The 6,000-nt window shown below is 39.8% G+C and overlaps 1 non-coding gene across 1 annotated transcript; it reads left to right on the top strand.

Moving 5' to 3' along the window:
• The first annotated feature begins 1,345 nt into the window (after positions 1 to 1,345).
• On the top strand, positions 1,346 to 1,453 carry LOC147927209 (small nucleolar RNA R71). Its single transcript, XR_015583185.1, has one exon. It is a non-coding gene; the product is annotated as a small nucleolar RNA R71 (small nucleolar RNA).
• Positions 1,454 to 6,000: the final 4,547 nt, after the last annotated feature.

Raw genomic sequence — 6,000 nt, 5'->3', positions numbered from 1 at the left:
TGATCCAGGATCTTTGAGCTTCTTGGGTACAATCGTCTTCTGAATGATTGCACTGCACTCAAGACTTAGTACCACCATGCCTTGAACTTCTTTTGATCTCTCCATCACTAAATCCTTGAGGAATTTCTGGTAGTGAGGAACAAGTGCGAATGCGTCCAGCAATGGCATCCTCAACTCAATCTCCTTGACTTGTTTTTCGAACAAGGCTTTGTACTTCTCAGTAAGCTGCTTCTTGAACCTCACTGGAAATGGTAGAGGAGGCTTGTACGGTGGGGGGATGAACCTCGCAGGTCTGTCGTCAGAAATAATAGGCTCCTTAACAGCTTAAGATTCGGACTGCTTCACTGGTTCAACCGGGTCTTTGACTGTTTCGACTGGGTTCTCCATCTGAGCGTCATCCTGACCAAAATCTTCCCCATCTAATTCCTCACTTTCCTGAGTGACGTCTGGAACTCCTTCCCTGGGAGGCAATGTTTTCCCACTTCTCAAGGTAATGGCATTGGCGAACTCCTTGGGGTTTTGAACAGCCTTTCCTGGGAATTGGCCAGGCTTTAGTGCAGAAGTAGAAGCGGATTGACCTTCCATGTACCTTATTTTCGAATTCAGAGCTTCGAATTTGACGTTCAGGTCATTGTAGGAACATTCCATCCTCTGACTAAGGTCAGCAAAATTCTTAGCAGTATCCATAGAACCGCTAGCTTGACCCTGAAGAAGTTGTTGCATCATTTGCTTAATTTCTTGATATGGGGCTGGAGTCGGCTGAACTGGTTGAGGGTGGAATCCTGGTGGTGGTCCTTAAGGAGCTAGGTATCCCTGCTGGAACTGTTGTTTAGGAGCGAATCCCGGATTGTAAGGAACAAAAGGTTTTTGTTGACCTTGCTGTTGTTGTTGGGGCGGGTACAACTGATCTTGTGGATTAGCAACATTGTTACTTCGGTAAGACAAATTGGGGTTCATCTTGTAGGGGTTGTAACCTTTGTTGTATCCACCCTGATTCTGGATATAGCTGATCTCCTCAGTCTGCTCGCCCTCCCCATCTGGAACTTGGAAAGGGTCATCCTCAGATACAAAGTGGACGCTCCTCTGCTGGCTTAGCAAGAGACGGTCAAGCTTCTCATTGACATTTTTGAGGTCCTTCTTGTACTTCTCCTCAGACCCAGCGTCGCCGCGAACTGTGCGGTCATAGTCCTCATTGTAGTTGCCATCTGACTGGGCGAGATTCTCAACCAATTGCCATCCTTCATCAACGTCTTTGTTCAGGAAATTTTTGTTAAAGTGTCAAGCAACATGCAGATTTTTTGGAAGTACACCACGGTATAGAGTGCTCAGCAGTGACTCGTTGCTGAAACCATGGTGTAGACAATGGCTGTGGTAACCCTTGAAACGCTCCTAGGCTTCACATAATGATTCTGAGCTCTTCTAAGTGAAGCTGGAAAATCTCATTCCTGAGACGTGCTGTTCTGGAGTTGGAGAAAAACTTGGCCAAGAATGCCTTCTTGCAACCATCCGAGGTGGTGATTGATCCCTTGGGAAGGTTTTTCTCCCATTGATGAGCCTTGTCTCCTAGGGATAATGGGAAGAGGCGCAACTTGTAACCGTCCTCACTCACGCCGGTGATCATGGTGAGACTGCAAAGACGGTCGAACTCGTCCAAGTGGTCGAGTGGATCCTCCATAGGCAACCCATGGAACTTGTTTCCTTGGATCATGGAGATCAGACCACTTTTGATTTTGAAATTTTTGTTCTACACGGCGGGAGGGACGATTCCAGCATGCTGAGTATGAGTGTTCGGTGCATCCCCACCACCAATGTTTCGCGGTCCCGGATGTGGTTCATTCTGTTGTTCCATAGTGACTGGTACGGGATGATTGGTGGAAGTACGAGCTTGTCGTGGGCGTTGCAACCGATTGATTTCGTCGATAACAGGAAGGAGATTCTGTTGCCCTCTTGATCTGGTGTGCATGCAAGGTTGCAATCAACAGGTACCTGAGGTGCAAGACAAACAAGCAGAAAACCAAAGCAAGTTAGTACTCAGAATGATAAGTGTAACATAACTTAATCTTGCAAAACTTGAAATCTTAAAGGTAGCAAAACGATTCCCAAATGGCAACAGCGCCAAATTGATACTATGGTTTTTGTGTCTCTATCCTAGTAGGTTCAATTAACCTTATGTAGTTGTAGTACTTAAGGTGTCAATCCAAATGGGATGATGCTAGTCACTCAAGATGCAATCAAGAAGTCACAAGTTAAGCCAATTCAAAAAGAGTGTTTTTCTAACAATCCTAGAATGGTCAAAATACAAAACGGAAATGAGTCACAGAAACAGAAACGAAAATGTATGACAAGAAGCAAGCAAGAATAAGCAAAACCAAAAACGATTCTAAGCATGAACAAATAAAACAGTTTCGGGAATGTAATATCAATCAAAAAGATAAAAGTCCTAAGGATGGGAGTAATTGATGTCGGTGGAGTATCCTAGTCTACAGAGTGTTTAACATACCACAAACAAACTATCCCTAAACAATGAACATCACAACCTAGCTAATCCAATCTCTTGGCAAAAGCTACTCAGACTCAACCACTTCCATACCTAGCTCTCGCTAGAGGAACATGGTCGAGCAGGCATTACAAACAAGTTCATTCATGTCAATAAACATCCTAGACAACTAATCTCTTAGGCTAGGAACGTAAGTCTCTGGCACTAGTTGGTCAGACATTTCATCAAACACCTTTTGGGTGTGGAAATGTCTCAAACCTAGTCCCAATTGATCAGAGAAAAACTAGTATTTCTTACTCTAGTCCAGAAGGGTATCATGCAATCAACGCTTAAACACTCTACATCCTAAGATCCTCCACCTAATCTATCCCATCCTCAAGAACTAACGCACTACTCAGATCCGGAAATCATCACCAAAGATACAAATCGAGAAAACATTGAAACAAGCATTCTTAGATAGGTAAAAATGAGATGAACAAGTTTGTAGAAGAAATCAAATGCAAATACTCAATGTATTAAAAGATATCTGGATACAAAGTCTGAGAACGGTTTTGGAGGCTAGGTAAAACCTTCAGAACAAAATGAGATAAAAGATAAGATGATGTCCGCCAAGACTTAACAAAACGTATTTATAGTAAAAATATGTAAATCCCTAAAACTTAAAACGACAAGATGAAGAGTCGGTTTGGGAATCTCTTGAAGCGTGTAAGACGGAACATCTTCCTGACATGTGCGAACGAGTAGTGGCTCGAGTGGGTGATGGTGTTGGCTCGAGTGGAGGAGGGTCGAGTCGACGGGTGGCGACTCGAGCTGGATGTATACGCTTCCACTAAAACAATGATAACTTTTGAACCATACCTCCGATTGGTTTGAAATAAACTGCATTGGAAAGATGACTCAATTCTCTACAACTTTGATGAAGACGTCGAAAGCTAAATCCCACTCGGGCGGAGCGAATCGAACGAGGTGTCTCGAGTGGAGTGACTCGAACGACTAGAGTGGTGCCACTCGAACGACGTCTTGGAGGATGGCTCGAACGACGACTCAAACGGTGATGTTGAGAAATATGTTCCCGACGTCTCCTAGATACCTTAAATACTCCAAAATGCAAAATGTATGCAAGGATGATGCAAGAACTACCTAGACATGCAAAGTGTAAGGAAAAGACTAGAAGATGTTGGAAAACAATCAGTTATCCTAGCTAAATGCATGATAAATATATGCTAAAGGGAGACAAAATATAGACATATCACGTTGTAACACTTTAGGATCGAATCCTGAGAGATAAAACAATTACACTATGAAATTATATAGATTAAATATAGCCAAGGCAATGGAAAAGTTTGTGAAACAAGTAACTAATCAAAAACGGAAAGTAAATAAGTTTTTTCTAAATCAAAAAGGAAATATTGGGCATAGGGAATCTTTGGAGAATATAATCTCGGACTAGGATGGTTAGATGGGGATGCGTTAAACACCGTTCTAGAACTCAAATTAGAGTTGTAAAGCTAATCTACTTCTGCAGCGTTAACTATCTATGCAATGAATTCACTAAACCCTAAACTATCGTTTGGATCTAGCAAAACAAGCAAGCAATAACAAGTTCAAGTTTGATTAGTTTACAAGGTGCCTTAACTTCAACTTTCGTTGGCTAAGGATCATCTTTCTCACCTATGTTCTTTTTAAGTATCTCAACAACACTTTCGGTGCCATGATGAGTTTAACCTACAATCATAAACTAGGTAGCTAATCTAGTTAAGCTTTAAGAATAGATGAAGAACAAAATAGATCAACCCCAAATCTAAAACACCATCGTTAGTAAATCATAAACCCCTTTGAAACCCAAAACCCAATAGGTAAACTACTTAGACATGGAGAAACAAAAACAGCAAATCAAAGATGAAGAAAGCATAATTGAATTGCAAAAGAATAGAAAATAGGGTTTAGAAATCTTCTCCAAAGTGTCAAGAAGGATTATAGATCGTCTCCCCCAGCTCTGAATACAGAATAGTCTCAGAAAAATAAAGCTTATGTCTCTGGAGGCCAAGCCTCTAACTTAAATATCAAAATAAAACCCTAAAAGTCGGTTTAAAACAAAAAAGAAAAAGTTGCTTCGGGTACGGGACTGTACAATCCCGAATGAGGATCAGCCGATCCTGGATGCTTTTTCTGTGTTTGCTCCATCTGCTTGCTAGTTCGATCAATCTTCTCCAAATTGGCTCCAAATGCATATTTTCATCCCCAAAACACTAAGATTTCATCCCCAAAACACTCAGTTTCCTTCCAAAGTAACCTAGAACCTGTACAGACTCACAAAAGACAAAAAATACTCTAAAAGCACACTTCGACTCAATAAAAAATTCAAAAGAAACCTAAAAACTATGGTTAAAACCTATAAAATTCAGACACATCACGAGTACACTTGTGGCGTCGGCTCTGATATGCTCAAATTTAACCCTGAGCTGCTCTCTCAAATTAAGAGATCAATTGTAGTACCTAGGGATCGAATCCACAAGAACTCTAGATTCACACAATAGACTTATTATTCTTTTAATTATGCTAAACAGAAATATTGTAATTAAATTGCAAGATTAAACAGAAAATAAAAGAGTTGTTAATCAATAGGAACAAACGCTAGGTCTAGGGAAATTCTCAGGAAATCATGGAAAATCAGATCAATTAATTAAACAAGCAGGATTCAACAATTAAGCACCGTTCTTGAACTCTAAACACAATTATAAAATAAATCAGTTCTCACTGCAAATATTATCTAAGTTTAAAACCAGAAAATCCAAATCTCTTTGGAAAATTTAAGTTAAAAACCAGCAAGAAAATCAGGTTTAGATAAGTTCACAAAATCACTAATTCAAATCTCTTTGCAAAAAGTAATTTTGCTCACCAAAAGTTTTATTCAGGAAAATCAATTATATTCTCATATCAATCAATAATCCTAAGATCTAAATCAAGATGACTAATCAAAGATCTAGCATTAAAAACAACCTATGGTGAAGAACAAGAAAGATAATGAATCCTAAATTAACAGATCTAACAATACATGAAATCCCTAATGAGAAACCCTAAACCTAACAAACAGATATACTCAGACATAATCAATGAAACACAAAACATCTTCTGAATAAATTGCATTAAGAAAGAGATTAAAGAAGAAGTAAAGGAATTTTGAATCTTCTCTGAAGGAGTCTTGATTCTTCTCTCCAAAAGCTCTCTAAATCTCTCACAGGGTTTTGCTCTCAAAAGTTACAGGGAAAAATAAAGCTTAGGTCTAAACAATAACCATAAAAATCCTATTTATATTCCTAAAAACGTCTAGGGACTAATGATGCAAATATGGAAAACTTTGGGACAGCTTTGTAAATCTTCAAAACTTGTGGGAAAACTTCCAATTTCTTCTTGTGGCCTAGCATCGATCGACACTGTGTCTGCATCGGTCGATGCAACATCTAAATTTGTCTCCCAACTTTGCAACTTCAGCCTCAATGCTT

This window comes from Camelina sativa, chromosome 15 (genome assembly GCF_030686135.1).
Source record: "Camelina sativa cultivar CO46 ecotype springtype chromosome 15, ASM3068613v1".
NCBI lineage: Eukaryota > Viridiplantae > Streptophyta > Magnoliopsida > Brassicales > Brassicaceae > Camelina > Camelina sativa.
This window is presented reverse-complemented; position numbering and strand designations above follow the sequence as displayed.